This window comes from Pseudopipra pipra, chromosome 16, assembly GCF_036250125.1.
Source record: "Pseudopipra pipra isolate bDixPip1 chromosome 16, bDixPip1.hap1, whole genome shotgun sequence".
NCBI lineage: Eukaryota > Metazoa > Chordata > Aves > Passeriformes > Pipridae > Pseudopipra > Pseudopipra pipra.
Window position 1 is genome coordinate 6,786,862 of NC_087564.1, and position 17,952 is coordinate 6,804,813.

Genomic DNA, 17,952 nt, shown 5'->3' on the forward strand with positions numbered 1-17,952 from the left:
AAGTCTCTTCCTGAAACCTGCAACCTTTTTCCTTATGTTTTTATCATCTGTGATTAATATACCCACATCCAAGTTTGGCTGGTAAACCCTGATACTACATCACTGCCTTATCTCTTTGTTTCTCCTCGTTTATACTATGCTGCATACCCTTACAAAAGGGAAACTAAAAGTGACATTTGGGATGTATGGCAGGATTTTTAATATTTACTTTGGCAGATCTTAGTACAGATGCAGATTTGGTGACAATATCAAGAGTCAAACACTATCAATTTGTTGTAAGGCACATAGGCCAACAGCAGAAAAATAATCAGACAAGAATTTAAGCAAGCAAGTGCTAAATAGAGGTGTATAGCAGGACCTATCACAGCACCTATTTTGTACCATACCTACATACACTATGTTGAATTTTCAGTAACTACAACAGGCAAAAACATGGCAATAAGATCCCAACATCTACAGTTAATGTGAAAAGACCTAGAGCAGAAAAAGCTTATTTTTAATGTAATTAAGTCACTCAAACAAATTCTGCCTGTTGTGCCATGACTTGAACATAGTTGTTTATCAGTGTAGAATTTAGACTGCTGCATCTGTCCCACCTGGAAATACAGACCCACCACACAGTGGTGCAAGGGATACAAAGGAAGCAGATACATTGAGGAATTTACTCCAAACAGAAAGCAAAATTGTCTATAGCAGTGAAAACTCCAGTTACTAAGAATAGAAAACCTTTTTTCAGCACAATAGTTCTGGGCATTGACCAGTTATTTTTCTTTTTTCAGCAACACATCAAAACTTTCCACCACTTTTTGTATCTGGTTCCAATGAACTAATAAACTGCTGATAGTGCTTATCAACTTGTCATGCATGGCAATGTTTTTTCACTTGCAACAAGAAAATGTTTATCTTTTTGCTACACTCAAAGCAAGCAGCAGAACTGAAAGTTCCTGTGAGAAGAGCTGGCAAGTGGCCTGCAGTCTAGAGACTTTGCTTTACTCTTTTTTATTGTTTGTTCCCAAAATTGTTTTTCTCAGCCCAAATTTTTTGGTGTTCTAAGATTGGTAATAATCATCTACAGACTAAAAAACGTTCCAACATAAGGTGCAGCACCTTAAAGTTATTATTTGTTCTTTCCAACCTTTTAACACCTCAGTGTTAAACATGTAGGTCAGGACTGGGAGATGCAGAATCACAGAAGAGAAACAAAGTCCCTATCTCCCATATAGGTTCAAAGCTCCATGTTTCTGCCATAACACAGTAGTATTCTTGAGCATTAGTGTAAAATACTGAAGTGTTTTTAAATATTCCACAGGTAGAATGGGAAAATACAGTTTTCTGCTCTCTGTGAAAAGGTGAGAATATATCCTTGGAATATATAATAATGTCAATACCACCCAATTATTATGCTTCATTAGAAATGTTAAGGTTTTTTGCATTAAGATAAATTTGCTATGACAGGTATTGTAATATACTCTGCAGATTTGCTGTTCAAGTGCACTGCTCTTCTTATCTTAATTGGTAGGGAAATCAGTTAAAATTGTGTCGTTGAAGTTTGTTTTGTCTGCCAACCACAGTTGCAGGCAGTTTTTCAATCCCACTATCAACAGTGCCAAAGGAGATGCCTTAGGGAGTTAAGTGGGATGAAACTCCCGAGGCAGCAGGTCCCCATCTCTTTGCTGTCTTGGGGGTGACATCTGAGAACAAGTCAGCGAAGCCCTGAAGCAGCAGCGGAGGGAGCGCCGTGTGCTCCGGGCAGCCCCGGTGCAGCACAAAGGACAGAGGCACGGGCGGCCCTGCGGGAGGGACCCGCTGGCCCCTCCCAGCCCACCCCGCTGACTCCTCTCCTGCTCCAGGGGCTGGGTGACCCCAGGCTTTGGATGCGTGCAGGGTCCTGCTTTAGGAGGAGATCGAGAGCCTTCAGGTGCTTCATTGGGGCAGTTTTGCCCCCTTGCCCCGCTCCGGGGTGTTTGCAGGAGGGTTGGGTGTTATCAGGGGCCTCAGACCTTGCTTTCTGGCAGGAGGAGCTACCTCTGCTTTGGGGTGGGTCTTTTTTGACTTCTTGGAATTTTCTGTTTATTAACTGGGTAATCTGGAAAGGAGAGGATAGCAATGGAGCTGGTACAGAAAGATACTGTGTTGTAGGCCAGAGCTGACTATTCCAGATTAAAATGCATTCTGAAATGAGGTGGGAGCTGCACTGCTCCCTCTGACAGGTGAAGTGCCTGCAGTACCTTACCTGGCTTAGGCTCTAGTCAGGGCATTTTCCACCCTCCTGTGACTGGCCAGGGGCAATCAGGGCCCAGCCCCTGAATCCAGAACCTCTTGATGCAACATTCATCTCCTAATGCTCAGACTGGAACAAGAACTCTATAATTTTCATTTCAGATATGTTCTAAGAAGGGGTTTGTTTCCTTTTTTGGTTTTAAATACACCCAGAGTTTTAAAAGAATAAAATTCTGGTACAAGTTAGAATAAATTTCTAAGATAAGATGATTTTATATGAATTATCAAGGTACTGAATCTAGATTATTTGACTATGAGCCCAGATTATACCACAAAGTCTATGTTTGATTCAAACTACAATCTGGGGATCTTCTGGGCTCACTCAGTTCTCCTTACTGCCAACTGCAGTCATGGGATAGTTCTGTTACAGATTATTCAGAACTCCAAAAATGACTAGCACAGATTCCCTGGCTTTATATATGAATATCCTATTGCTTCCTCTGTTCAAAATTAACCTGCTGCAATCTAGTTTGATTTTTATGGTGCCCTCATTATTGAGATTTCCAAAGGCCTCAGTCAGCAGTCACAACAAGGCTGTAGATTTCATTTTTAAAAGAATATACAAAATAGTATTCATCATTTGAAAAGTCAGGAAAATTTTAAAGTGGCTTTTTCTTTAAAAAACCAAACCAATACCCAGTAATCAACCAAAAAGCAATTTTGATTAAGAATTGAGTTTCTCAGTAGATTATTTCTTGGGCAATATCTCCTGTTAAGTCTAACTACTGAAGAAATTAATCATCTCCAAGTATTTCATCTTCTAATTGCTTAAGTGTAAAATAGGTCATATTATCTATCTTGATGAAAGCCTGATTATGAAATGTGTGATTTCTTTTAATGATCTTTACTAACTTACAATGATTCCTGTATGCCCTTCCAGCTCTAACTGAGATCCTGTCAGCACTGTACTTCCTAACTGACATTTGCACTTGTTTAAAATACAACCATAAAGATCCACTTCAGTCACAGTCTTGGCACTGGTGATTTAAATATGGGAATAAAATTGTTTGCATGCATTCAAAAGTTAAGGAGAAAAACCAAAACCATTTACACTTCTTTAATCAGCCATCAATGGCAACAAATTAATTCTGTAGTCTAAATAACATTTAAATAGTGTACATACAGTTGAGGTAATGTTCAAAACTTGAGATAATAATGGGTTTCTTCAATATATAAATGAGACTGGTTTCTCTTATTCAGCCTATTTAATAACTGCATGTCTTTTCTGCTATTTTTGTTTATCTGTTAGGAGACTGTTGGTAATCACAGGAATTTTATATATAATAAAAAAATAAAATAAATATATATAATAAAAAACTGAAATGCTGTTAATGCTCTTCCATTTTGTAAAAGAATCAAAGCATTCTCACATTACTCAATTCTTGGCACATAACAAATACATAATATCTTTTCCACTGTGGAAATTCTATTTGAAAAATATTACCTACTTGCTACTGTTCTAACTTTTAGAGCAATTTGTCTCTTGGTTAATGTCTCTTGGCCCTATAATGAAAAGAAATCGAACCCCCTAAGAAGAGGCTAATAGAAATCTTCGCTTTGCTCGTATTTAAAGAACAACCAGAGAAAAAAAATGATCTTTTACAGAATGTTTAATACTGAAAGTTACTGCCAGCCTATTCCCAAAGTGCTTTTAGCTTCAGTGGACAGTTTTACAGATGACTTTTGCAGGCCTTCCTCTGGGGCTCTATCAGATCCAGAGGGTTTTGTGACATACCATTTCAAACCAAAATGATTTAAATACTTTAAATAAACAACATGAAGCAAGTGTTTGAATTCAAGAGCTTAAATATACATCCCGAAACATGTGCTTGGCTCTCTTTTCTGATCCTTATTCTTCAGTGATAAAAATGTGCAAAAAATGACAATTGTATGTCAGGTGATTCCTCTTAGATATAAAAGGGACTGGAATTTAGTGTTACTTATTTTGATTCTTTTCCTTGAATTTAATCTCAGGATTTCTAGATCTAACTATATATTTTTCTTGAAAGTAATGTCATCTGATAAATATATTTTTACATATTTGCAGAGCACATGTTCAGAAAGAACCTGACTTTTGCTCTGGCCTGGATGTATATAAGTAGTTTTGTGTGCAAGAATCAGCTGTTGAAGCCTACAAGTTATGCAGGTAAGAAATTTTATGAAAGATTGCTTACATTAGGAAAAAAAATTAATTCTGATATCCTTGAAAGATTACGTGTAAGATAAGATGCTGACACAGGACAAATACAAAATTAGATCATTTTTAATGCTCAAATCTATCATCACAGTATTCTTTACATCATCCTGTGACTAGCATAGCCCCCAAAAGACTTTTAAAAAGTAATTAAAACTCCAATCTGTTCATATTAGGTCTTCTGTAGCAAGGTGATACATTTGTAGCTCTGGGAGTACTCCCTTCACTGATCTTAACACTGCAGAACTCCATAGAATATATGCTGCCTCATGCCTTTTTTTTTTTTTTACATTTCCAATTAGATGCAGAGTCTTTACCTAAGGAATGTGATTTGGAAATAAAAAGTTTGCTGAACATGCACTTTTGCACGGTTAGAAAAAAAAGTGCCAAAAACTTTACAATTAATTTAATTGATTAATTTAATACCTTATAAGAATGCATATGCCAGTGTGTTTTGACCTCTGAGTACAGTATTGTTCAACACTGCTTGTTCAGTCCTCCTAGAAAGGAACATTCTTGTTATTGTGGTGTTTATTTGGCATCAAAAGTTCTGAGTTTCAGCTGTAACAGCAAGTCCACTTTGTGACCTGTAGGACATGACTTGACCTGTAAGGTTTTCTTGCCTGAAAAATGAGACACAGTCCTTTAGCAGAATGAAGAGCATTTGCTTGGAGATTAAACTTTAATATAAAAGGGGGGGGTGAAGCCACCCAGTTAGTTTCTTTCCTATGTCACCCAGTATTTTGGAGGCTATTTAAGGATATCAGTAGTCCCTGTCAGAGGGACGAAGTGACACCATCTATTATTTCCTTTAAGCTCGTCAATGGAGTCAGGAGTCCATTTAACACAAAGCAGTGACAGTGCTGTCCCACACACAGCTACTGAAATAAATGTTACCAGCACTGCACATGTCAACCTGATGATATATTGGGCTGAAATACCCAGGCACAAACAGACCGTGTTTACGGGTGTGTGTTCTGCCCCCTCCTTCAAGAACTGGAAAACTGCAGGCTCCAGGGGAACCTGTCACCCAGCAGGAATAAACTGTGCCCAGGGGATCCCTGGAGATCTCTCACTCTCACCCAGAGGGGCAGGCAGAGGAGCCACACAGCATTCCCAAGGGACTGGGCTGTCCCACCTCCCTCAAAAGCCTCTCAGCAAGAGGAATGCCCACACAAAGACCTTTAGAGTTGGATAAGCACAGAACAGCTGAGAACCCACAATATCTTTTCTAGGTTTAATCATAATTTTATTTTGGGACTGTATGAAAACTTGGGTATTTTGGTACATTTAATTTAAATAAAAGTACTGGACAGATCCATACATTTGATAAATGACCTGATGCATGTTTCTAAAATTGATATTCTAACTGAGGTCCACCTGAGCAGTCATTCAAGTCAGCTTGCAAAATGTCTGTCATATTTTCAGAGACACAGATGCTAAATTCTTACGTTAAAAACAAGTTAATTGTACCAAAAGAATGAAGCTCTCACTCTTAAGCCAAAATATATCCCTCTTCATAATACCATGCAGTTATCAGCATGTCCCTTGGATTTATGACTTATGACATTTGTTTACCAACAGGTGGTTGCATATCTTGCCATTTATATTTTAAGCAGCAGTAAACACAACTAAAAATAATACGAACAAAATAAAACTCAGTGGTGTTTTTAAAGTGTTTTTAGAGAAAAGCTGTATTTTTAAGCCAGGTCTTCGAGTAGTTCTCACCAGGCCCAGCAACACAGAAGAATACTGCAAGAGCAATAAGGATTTTTAGGGGCATTATGATAGTGTAAAGGAAACACATCTGCCCCCAAAAGTCCCTCATTTTCCCTGCGGTTCAGAGCCATGCAGGAAGTGGTGAATGCTGTGGAACATCAAAAATGAAACTACAAAGAAAAGATTTTTAAGTTAGAACAACTTTCCAACAATACCTCAGGATTTCATCATTTTCTGTTAGTTCACTACACAGGAAAATTGTAGTTTTTCAAACAGCCTCTAAGTCATTGCTCTGAATGTATAAAATGGTCCTGTCCATTCAACAAAGTGAATTCTTAGGCAACACTCTAAGAAATACTGTTGGTATTGGGAAGTGCAAAACATTTTGCAGGAAGCCCAGACAATACAGGACAATTTTTCTTCTTTCAGCTCTCCAAAAGCAAAAAATAAAACAGAATAATCATCATTAACCATTGACCTGCATTTCTCATTTTTAAGGATACTTCAGTGACAGAGTGAACATTAGTTTATAGAAGAAAATGATACATAATAGAATCATATAACAACTTTCATTTTAAAGAATTTAAAGATATTTTCCAACTCCCTAGGCAGTTTTCTATACATACAGAAAGATCACTCAGAGTAAAAATACAAAGAGGAATGCAATTTAGGAAAGACTAAATACTAGATATTTATAAATATCCTTAGTAAAACAGGTAGCACATTTGAACTCTGAGTTATGCCTATTCAATTGACATGCCCAATGAAAAGTTACCATTTTAAAATAATCCACATTGAAAAGCACCTAACAGGCATAATCTTCACAGATTCTTGTACCATAAGGTATAAAATATATCACTGAAAAAAAGCAATGCCCAATTCCTCATATATTATTTAATATGATGGGCTGTGTAATACATTTGCTCTGTGTTCATATTAAAATATAATAAAAAATTAACCCAATTCTTTCCTCAGGTTCCAGAAATTTTAACGTGATCTCACTTGCATTTCTTATGGCTGCAGGTCCAGTGAGTTCAGTGGAGATCCTTCTGACTGACAGCAGCATCCAGGCACCTACTGACAGAGGTGTGTGCAGTTTGTGGGATTTGAAACAGGCCTTTGATTACAAAAGAAAGCTTTAATACAAACAGCAGCAGCATCAAAGCAAAAATCTGGATTTTGCTGACCTTAATAGCCATTTTAACAGTAGCAATCCATAACAAATGGAAATGCCCCTTCAGTGCAATTACTGCATTCACTTATTTTTCTTGGCACATGTGGGCCAATCCTGAAACATCCCGAATGGATTTTTCTCAACCTTTCCTAAAGCCCTTTATATGGGCCTTGTTGTAGATGACAGAACACATTTTGTCCTTTTTGGGTGTGTGTTTTGTTTTAATTCTTATCCTGACCTACAAACAAAACAAAAGTTTTACTTATAAAAATCAGTGTTTAGAGACTATTTTATATCGGTTCCTATAGAAAGGCCATGATTTCAGTAAAAGGATTTGGTCTGTCTGACTGAAGCTTAGATACTTTAAACAGCAAAAATGCATCAATACTACTTTACACTGGTGAATTGTAGTCTCCTTCATTAACAGCTAAATTAAAATATTACAGCAGTATTAACTGAAAAGATCAAAATAGTTTTGTTTAAAGTTTTTCACGTGCATCCACAGTGTAAGTCATTGGTATATTAGGAAAGCAGATAGAATTGATGTATCATTTTTAAGACTTTTGAGCTCAGCTAAGAGCAAGTATGCTCCAAACAGGAAAAGAAAAAAAACTCTGGAGCCTGCCTGTAGAGAATCCTGATTCCAATGTAAAAAATAAAATGTTGGTAACTGGAGAGCTTTATATCCAGCAGGGAGTGAGAGAGCAGGGGTAACCTTCTGATGCCAACTGCTGACATGCAGTCCTGTCAGCTGGCTCACAAAGCAAGTCACCTCAGTAATACATGTTAGTCCTGCTTCTATCATCTTTATTTACTCTGTGGATGTTATAGAAAGGTCTTGAAAAAAATCCACAAGCTGAATAAGGCCTATCCACTCACACAACACCTAAAGAAACCTCAGAAACAGGAATTACTTGGGCATTTTGACAACAGGTAAAACACCTGATCCTTTGTTTCTTTTTCCATGTTTATATCCTTTACCAAATTCCCTCCACATCTGCATTGTTTGCATATGGCATTGCAGCAAGACATCAGTGCATTTATTAACTGATATGCTGTGAAAACTGGGCAAATGATGCTTTCAATTCAATAATTTCACCAGAAGCTTCAAGCCACGTGGTCTGAAGTGGATTTGGCATTTCATGTCACACAACTACTTTCCTACCACTTCTTTCACTACAGGTGCAGCTACCAGGTGACAGCAGTGTTTTTCCACTAACATTTTAAAGCCATTTTAAAAAATCCAATTTTTTTTTTGCTTCATAACCTATGAAATATGATTTTTTTTGGCAAATAAAAAATGATGCTTTGAGTGATGTCTTTCAAAATGATGCCTGAACACACAGCTGTGTGTTCACATAGATTTTCTTTGTGGTGTGAGGTCCAGGTTTTACACAGGCAAGCAGTGCTGGTGGCTGACACTGCAGCAGGGAGACAAGGACAAGGCACAATTTAAAAATCAGCCCTTGGGTGTCTGTGCTCTTGCCCTGGAAAAAACTCTGGATGGCTTCTGAGGAAGGGGGGACTGATTTTGTAGCCTTTACTAAGGCAAAATTTTTAGTTGTTCCAGGTCATGAGTTTCCAAACTCGAGGTCGTTACCTCTCTCTCTTTTTCTATGGCTGGATCAGAGGGGAGTCACAAAACTCTTCTGTTGCAACACGAGGTCAGGAGATGTCAAAGGTTGAGGCCCTGCTTCAGAAAATGCAGGCCACAAACCAATCCCCAGCCATGCCACTGGATTCTGGTGGAGATCCTGATCTTTTCACTGCTTTCAATAAAATTTCAAAAGTAAACAGATTAGGCCATTTGATAATCCTCTGCTGATTCAGTGTGTTTGTAAGCTGGGTTTTTTTTAAAGGTTTGCTTAAAAATGCAGAAAAGTCATTCTAAAAATGTAGTTTTAAATTTATTTTAAATAGAAAGAGAGGTAGGACTTTCAATTTTATAAATTATAAATGCAATAAATAATTGGGCCTGATATTTCTGAACATTATTTTTTCAATAATTCATGACATTTTTTTTACCTCAAGAAAAATTAATTTTTATTACAAACATACCATCTACTTTTTATCTGCTGTCAATTTCTTTTTTTCATAACAAATAGCAAGACAGACTGATCCCAGGTATTTAATTATTAATGCCCTGGATACACAGTGCACTTCAGGAGTCTCAGCTCTGAGGCCACCACCCCAAGCTGCACGCAAACCTGGGGGGAAAAACCAGAGTGAGGGAAAGAGAGGCAATTTTTATAACACAGATGTTTAGGGCATCTATCACTGTGTCGTCTAATCATCATCAATTTAAATAACACATAGAAAATAAACATACTTTTAAAGTGTAAAATACATGCATGATATCCACGGTAGGAGAAAATTGTCTGTTTTACTGCACACCAGAGACAAACAGGAGCTGCTTCTGTAAGCTCAGGAAAGGGAAAAAATGTGAATAAAAATGTTGTATGAGGAAGGCCTAGAGAAGTGTAACTGTGTTCTTTAACACTGCTCATTAATCATTCAAAGAGGGTATTAATTCTAGAGCTGGGTTATTGGTGCTAGGAGGAATGCCTGTTAATTTTATTTATCATCGATAGAGAATCAAACAGAACCCATTTTAAAAAATAATCTAAAAATAGCTGATCAGCAAAGTGTGATACTTAAAGCACATCTTACTGAAAGTAACTGTGCAAAATTACATGTTTTAATTTAAGATCTTCAAAGTAACAGTTGGTAAGAAGCAACTGCTGTATTTCAGCTTATCTTTGCTGCTGTTTGGGTATGTAGGTTTGTTTCTCTTTTCCCTTAAAGATCGTCACATTGATCCACTTTCTGATCTCTGATTCTCTGCTCTTATGTTCTCAGAATCCTAGTGAAGAGACCAGGGGAGTAAAACCAATACAGATCTGACAACCTGTAAGACTGGACAGGTCTGGAATGTATTCACAAACTAAGTACTATAATTCAAAAATGAAAAATTTCTACAGTTAAGTTCATAGCTTAATTGGCTCATGAAAATTTAACCTTTCATAAATGCTGCCTTTGAACAGCATTATTTCATGCAGAACAGTAGCTAAAAGGCATATTGGCAGCACAATTCTGACCTAAGCTCCTCCAAATCAGATTTTGGTCTTAAACAAGTGAGGAATTTGTTGCACTGAGGTTTGGATATGTCCTATTTCACTTGTGTAGAGGTTGTATTGCTATAAAATGTAAAATGTCAGAATTCTACAGAAAAATCTTGGTAATTCATCCTGATATCCATTTGCATAAATGTATAGATCCTGCATACAGTCATGTAGAACAACTTTACTTGAACAGTGTGTCACTGGGTAACTTCAGCTGAATTTCCAGGCCTTTTTGAAATATTCAAATTGGTTCAGTCTGAATAGGTCAGCACTTAAAATTAATCTGACTGCAGTGACAATGTGACCACAATGTGAATGTCTAGATGTTTAATGTGTAACTTAAGGAGGTGATTAGCTGGCATAAAATGTCAAAACTATGACAGACACGTTTACACCAACTGAGAGGATGCTCCTGCGTGTATTTTGTGTGCATATACTGCATATAGGAACCATTGTAGAAATTACACTGTGTGAGTGTCATGTGTTTCTTTGAGTGTTAAACATCTGTGCAGTATATTTGGAGCCATAGAAAGTCCACTGTATCTACTGTCATTTTCAACACATCCTAGAATCCCATGAGGAAAGTACAGCTATGTAATTATTGAGTAAAAATTATACTTAAATTCTTTAGGACATCGATACTAAGATGTAAATAATAACATGAACTTAAACAGCTCTACCAAGGTCAGGTTTACAGTGCCTTACTCATAAAAATATATATCCTATGGCTTTTACCAGTACAAAAATTAGTAGTCTTTAAATTGATCCATAGATACAGACTGTACACATGGAGACACACAAACAGACACACATAAAGAAGCAGCTGGTTGAAGAGATACGTTAAAACTGAATACTCTGTGAGCAAAAAAAAATGAGAAGGGGATTGACAATACAAATGTTACCAGTGCTTATATGTTTTCAAGGTTTAAACTGCCTCTCTTTTCTAGGGACTTCCTTTTCTCCCAATTCACCTGTACTGAGTGACCACTCTTTGAAAGATAACTTTTTCTTCATCTTTTGCTGGCTTTTTAAGAGAAAAACACCACCAACAGCTAGAAAGCTTTTATGTTTAACTTTTGAAATGATAATATTTTCTATCCACTTTTTATCGCTAAAGACAACATTAAAGTTAGAACACGATTATTTATTTAAAGTGTAGCAGCCTTTTACTAAGTGCAGCAGTAGTTTACTACTAAGTTTAATGTCCAGTGTAAGAGCCATAATGTGCAGTTTTCTTTTGCAGAACAAAGTGACCACCAAAAGCGGGACTTTGTGGGCCAGTTGGATAAAACATAAGCTCATCTCGCCCCCAAAACCCCGACTCTGGAACCACAACCTTCCAAGATTCAATTTGTAAGTAAAGTATCTTTGTAAGATATGCCCAATCAACTGAGTCATTGCTTACAGAGTGGGTAATTTTCAGACTAATAAAAAGAGAATATTGTAGCCAAGTCACAATACACACTCCTTCATTTTCTGGACAGCGGGAATTACTTAGAGATACTATTTGTTTTTATTCATATTTTATGATTTATTTATCAGGCAGGTAAGAAGTACCTCCTCTAAGTCTCTATAAAATGACATGGAACTCCCCAGAATAACAGTTATTTACTAGACCCAGCACTCAAACTATCTATTAAGACTTCTTCTCAAAGTGGGTAACAAATTACTGTGTATCTCTTCCACTGTGTCAGACTAAAGTTGACACATTATAGAGCAATGACTGTCAATAGTCTAAATTTCTTATTTGTATGATAAACTAGAAAATATTTTCATTTACCTGAAACAAGTCTTTTCCCATTAACAATGATAGTTTCAAGTATTCAGCTGTGTGTCTACCATCCTCAGTATGATGTTTCTTAAGACCTTCTTTCCAAGGTGAGAGGAAACAGATTCATGGACAAAAGGAATGTGTTTTCTAAATCCTCACTTTATAATTCCAACAGAACTTTTAAATAAAATCCAAGTTTAAAAGCATTATAGTTTACACTTGGATGGCTGAAGTAGGTAAATGCTGTCAGTTACTTTAAAAGAAACTAATTACTGTGCTTGAAAAGCCACTATTACATCCATTCTGCTTTTGATAATCAAAACACAGAGCCGAAGAATGCTGTCCTAGCTGAACCGCTGCATAATCAGCAAACACACCTTGACAGCAAAACACAGAGAAGTTGATGGAAATTCTAGCTAAGTAGAAATGTTTAAATAATTCCTCTTTCTACAGGCCACACATTTTAACCGACTAATTTGATTTCGGTGGCTTCGCTGGCCATGATTCCGCACGAGCCGCTCAGACGGTTCGCATCGGCACCGCGCGTTTCTAGTTGTTCGTGCGGGGCGAAAGTCGCCCCGGGAGCCACCCGGAGGCGGCGGGCCGGGGCCGGGGCCGGACCCCGCGGGGAGCGAACACACCTGTAGCTCCCGAGGGTGCGGGCACGGGCGAACCGCCCCTTCCCGCGGGGCGCGGCGGGCCCGGCCCCCTCCGCGGCCTGCGGCAGGTGGGACTCGGGGCCGCGCCGGGAGCCGCCCGGGGATGCGCTGCCGGGGGTTCGCTCCCGGGGATGCGCTCCCGGGGATGCGCGCGGGATGCACCGGGATGCGCGGCCCCGCGCCGCCCCCGCCCCCCGGGGCGCCTTTCCGCGGCCGCGCTGGCTCGGCCGCGCCCGCCCCGGCGCGGAGCCGCCCCATCCCCGGCAGGGCGCGGCCCCGGTGCCCGCGGCGGGAGCGGGCGTGGGGCGGCGGCCGCACCTGCGGCCTCGGCGGGGCCGTGCGGGGGCCGCGCCGCTCCCGCGGGAGGGCGCGGGGCGGGGGCGCGGAGGGACAGCGCGACTCACCGCTTGTCAGTGCCCCCGGCGGGGCCCCCCCGGCCGGGGATGGATCCACGCCCGCAGCGAGCGGGGATCCCGGGCACGGCGAGCCGCTCGCCGGGCAGGTCCGCGTTCTTGAAAGGAGACAGCCCCTCCGGTCCTCGCTCCGAGCCGGCTCCTTCCGTTGGCAAAATCCTGACTCATTACATAAAAAGATCACCCTGCCAGGCGCCCTGAAACATTTCTTCATCACGGTCACGCCACAAGCTAAACAAGAGGCCACATCGAGGGGAGGGGGGAGAAGGGGAAGCGGAGGAGAAAAAAAAAAATCCAGAGGTTTTTTTCTCCTTAAGATCCTCTTCCTTCAAAAAGGGAGATTAAAAAAAAAAAAAAAAAAAAAAAGAGAGAGAGAAAAAAGCCACAACAAAAACCCAACAAAGTGCAGGGAAAAAAAAAAAAAAAAAGAGCAGCCACCGGGAAAAAAACTAGAGAAGATTCACTCATTGTTGCCACAAAGACACCTCTCCCCTTCCCACTCCCTCTCCATGCTCGTTCCTCCAACAGTGCTACAAAGACGTGCAGTCTGCGCCGGGAGTTGTGAGCCCGAGCCGTGAGCTCCTCAACTCCGCGGGGGCCGTGCCAGGAGCCCCGGGGCGCACAGTCCTCCGAGAGGAGGTGTGGTGAGTCCAAGACCGTCCGAAAATTATTTTTTTTCCTAGAAACTACCACCAAATATAGTAACAGGGAAGGGGTATTCCTAGAAATTCGGGAGACGTCAGAAAGGGAAGATTTGTGAAATTCAGCTTCACTTCCTGCAGAGGGCTCCTAGCACAGGGAAAAAAAAAAAAGGCAATAAAGTGCTTTTCATGCTTCTCTGATCAGATAATGGTTAAAAAAAAGAATGGTAAAACACTTAACTCGCATTTCTCCGATACGATCTAGGAGTTTCGTATGGGAAGAAAGCTGATCAGTAACCCCCTTTCCTCATTTTCTACTAATGTTTATAGATGCCTGTCTCCTGTATTTATTTTCCCCACGTTCTCATATCAGACCTATGCACGCAGCAAATGAAAGCAATATGCATGTGGGTGAAAAGTGGGCCAAATGATAACCCTCCCACGGATCACAGGAACACTAATGAGTGTTTGTGTGTTATTTTAAACAGGCTTTGCCGTTTGCATCTTTCATGCCACGCTGATGTGAATAATTCATGTCCCCACTGTAGATGTGTGCAATATTGTTACTCGCATGAATGGGAATTCGGAGGTTGCCTTTTATTTAAGGGCCCCAATACTGAGAACTGCTGAGCACTGTCAGTCCCCATGGACTTAATGGTATGTCAGGTTGTTAATTAATTCAGTTCAGCCATTCACAGGATCAGGCCCTGCCCGACAAATGCAGACCTGCACACTGTCAGGAGCTGCTATTATTCCTCATGTCTCCTGAATCTCTGTGTTTGCTTTGTGCTTGTGTCTAACACACAGTCCTTCTTGAGTCATATCTTTTAAAAAACCACTATTCTGATACATTTCATAGGAAGGAGAACTGAATGTTTGCAAAGCAGAGCTGGATGAAGATGTTATTATATTCAATTAATTATATAAAGATGTCAATGCATTTGTAATAAAGGATTATTTATCCAGGGATAGCAAAGGTCGCTATAAAAACCCCAAAGCCAGCTTTTGGGGGAAGATAATAGGTTTCAATGTTTGCAACTCTTGCAGGTTAATTGAATTTCTGTAATGAGATTCCCCTCAGCCACATGAAATCCTTGGGTTTGTTCTTTGCATTTCATTATGACTTGCAGAGTCTTCTCTGCCCCCAAATCAAATGCAATAAAAACACCTGAGTCTGGCTTTACTTCAGTGTTTTATGAACACTCACATTTAATCAAAACTTAGTTAGAGACACCTTGTCTGTCTGCAGTTTTGAAGGGGAATTAGCAGAGCTCACCTGACAATCCTGAGTGTGCTTTGACTCCTAAGTATGTTCTAACTGTTATTGCAGTGCTCGGTAAACAACTGCGCCGAAACACAGCCCCAGCTTTCAGAGGGGTGCACCCACACTGTTCCGTTAGCAGGAATGCCTGGTTAGAAGTAGATTTACTTGCAGTAATCTCTTGGAATTCAAAACAGCTCTAGTTAATTGCAAAAAGGCCTTTTTAATCTGGCTGGTTTACTTATGGCACACTGCTCCACTCTGCCTGTCACTCTCATTTCCTGAGTGAAAAAGTGAATGGCAGCTTCAAGTTCAGGATCTTTTAATCATTAAAAGAAATGGATGTGCTGTCCTCTGTTGGTCATACTGGTTGTCACATGTAAAATTCAATTAAAAAGGCAGCAAGAGGTTCTGTTACAACAATGGAAAACACAAAACTAAATTAAATTTGCTTCATCTGCTGCTTTCACCAATACAACTGCACAGTGCAAGGGATTTTTTTTAAATGATGCAATGATAGAACCTGGACTGTGGAGAGGACTCATTTCACACGACTCTATACTCCAGTCTCTGCCCTGTGTTTGTCCTGCTGCTGTTGTCCTCGCTGTGCCCGGTGTGCTGGGTGCCCAGGGAGCTGGAGGTGCCCAGGGAGCTGGGGGTGCCCAGGGAGCTGTGGGCTCCCCCTGGTGCCAGGGCTGCAGGGGGGCTGCAGTGCTACCAAACACTGCAAACAGTGGCGAGAGGAAGTTTCTAGTTTCCATTTCACATCCTGTGGTGTGGGGACAGGGCCGTGTGTGCCAGTGGCGATAGTTTGTGCTCATCACACGTGGTGACTCCCAGCATGTGATGTGGTGGCAGCTGAGCAGCTCCTGGGGTACTCCAGCCATGGCAGCTCGGGCTGTGCTGGGTGTGCCTGATGCAAATTCCCACTTTACTGCTCCTGGGGGCCTTCTGTGAGTCCTGATGTGCAGGACTGCTCTGCTCTGGACCCTGTTGGTGAGCAGTGGTGTGTCCCCTCTGGGTCCTCAATTCAAGAAGAAGATGTAGCAGCTGGAGAGGATCTGGGGGACTGTAGCAAGGGTGATTAGAGGTGTAGAAAACCTGAGCTAAAAGGAGAGATTTTAAAATCTGGGCATCGTGTTGTCTAGAAAGGAGAAAGATGAAGGCAAATATAGTAACACTTTCAAAAAGGTTTACCATCATGTAAATGAATGTGTCATGGCAGTAAACCTATGTGATATATCAATTATTTCTACCTCTTAACTGCTGCTGGAGTTATAATTTCTGGGCTGCACTAGTTTCTCTTAAGATGTGACTTCACAGATAGTTTTCTAACTGCAAAATTATTTTCAAGTAAATAACCACAAGACATATCTTAAGATGTTACTTAGCAACGTTGTTATCATGCTAATAGTTTAGCTATGTTATTCAAAAAAATGTAAGTTCTGTCTGCAGACTATGGAAAAACAGGCTCTGTGTTACCTGATTTCTGTGTGTCATCTAACACAGACTCACAGGCCTCAAATTGGTAAGAGGATGAGACACAGCCAGAGCTCTCCTACATACCTGGCTTAGCCCTATGAATATATTTCTAAAAAACAAGGAAGAATTCATGAAAGCTTTACTCATCATGGACAGGGTGGCTCCTCTCCACTACCCTCCCTGTGAGTCTCCCTGAGGCTGTAGTCAATGGCAAGCAATATTTATCAGATCTGGGTTTTGTCCTTGACCCTGATTTAAATTTTTGCATTTAAAAACCTCTCGTGAAAGCAGTTTCGGGGACATGGCTGTTCCTCACTGTCCTTTATATCCAAAAGTAAAAACATCTAAGAAAACAGAAATCAACTTAGAATATTTTGGGTTGTGGTCTTGCACGTGCTCTGTGCTGAAACTGTCACTGCACAAAATCAATAATTTACATCTTTCTTCTCTGTGGGGAGATTGGGCAGTGTTGTTATGGATTTCATACTAGAGATTTCAGGTTCAAAATGAGCTGCAAGGTAAGCACTGTGATTTCCTCTCTGCTGGTGCTTCATCAAAGTTATGTCAAATTTACCAATGAGCAGTTCTGGAGACTTGTGAATACTGACAGTAAACTAAGTGCAAAAAATACAAACTTTAATTACACTTAATTAATACAGTCAGATAATATTTGGAACACTAAATCTGGGGGGGGAAAGAGCTTTAGGTGTGCTGTGAGACAGCGGAACAAGTTGCCCAGAGATGGCTGTCCCACCCCTGGAAGTGTTGAAGGCCCGGCTGGATGAGGCTCTGAGCAATCTGGTTTAGTGGAGGTGTCCCTGCCCATGGCAGGGGGGTGGAATGAGATTGTCTTTAAGGTGCCTTCCAACCCAAACCATTCTTTTAATTCTATAACTGGTTACAACCCTTCTTTAAATCAAAATACAGCTTGAATGATGATTTTGACTTGCCAACAGAATTTACACGTTTTGTTTTTAACAGATTTTACAAAATCCACTGTAAATAGTTAATGACAGTTATTTCTGTTTGTGCAATCATACAATTTTGATTCTTGACAACAGCAGTGCAGAATACGAGAGGAAGATTTGTCAGGAAGAAAACAAAATCGACCGTGTGGACACAGCGGTGAGTGAAATTTCAAATGGTAAGTAAGTATCAAACACAAATCAATAAAGATTTCCTTCAATTAGTAATAATGTAATTATTTACACTGTTAGGGTGTGTTTGAGTGCTGTC

At 40.2% G+C, this 17,952-nt stretch overlaps 1 long non-coding RNA gene across 1 annotated transcript in view; it reads left to right on the top strand.

Annotated features, from left to right (window-relative positions):
• LOC135423038 (uncharacterized) overlaps window positions 1–17,952 on the top strand; it is an 87,097-nt gene that overhangs the window by 34,573 nt on the left and 34,572 nt on the right. The window contains exons 8-11 of the long non-coding RNA XR_010434684.1: window positions 1,310–1,349; window positions 4,328–4,426; window positions 7,217–11,842; window positions 17,778–17,860. This is a non-coding gene — a long non-coding RNA (uncharacterized LOC135423038). The remainder of the gene's footprint in view (window positions 1–1,309; window positions 1,350–4,327; window positions 4,427–7,216; window positions 11,843–17,777; window positions 17,861–17,952) is intronic.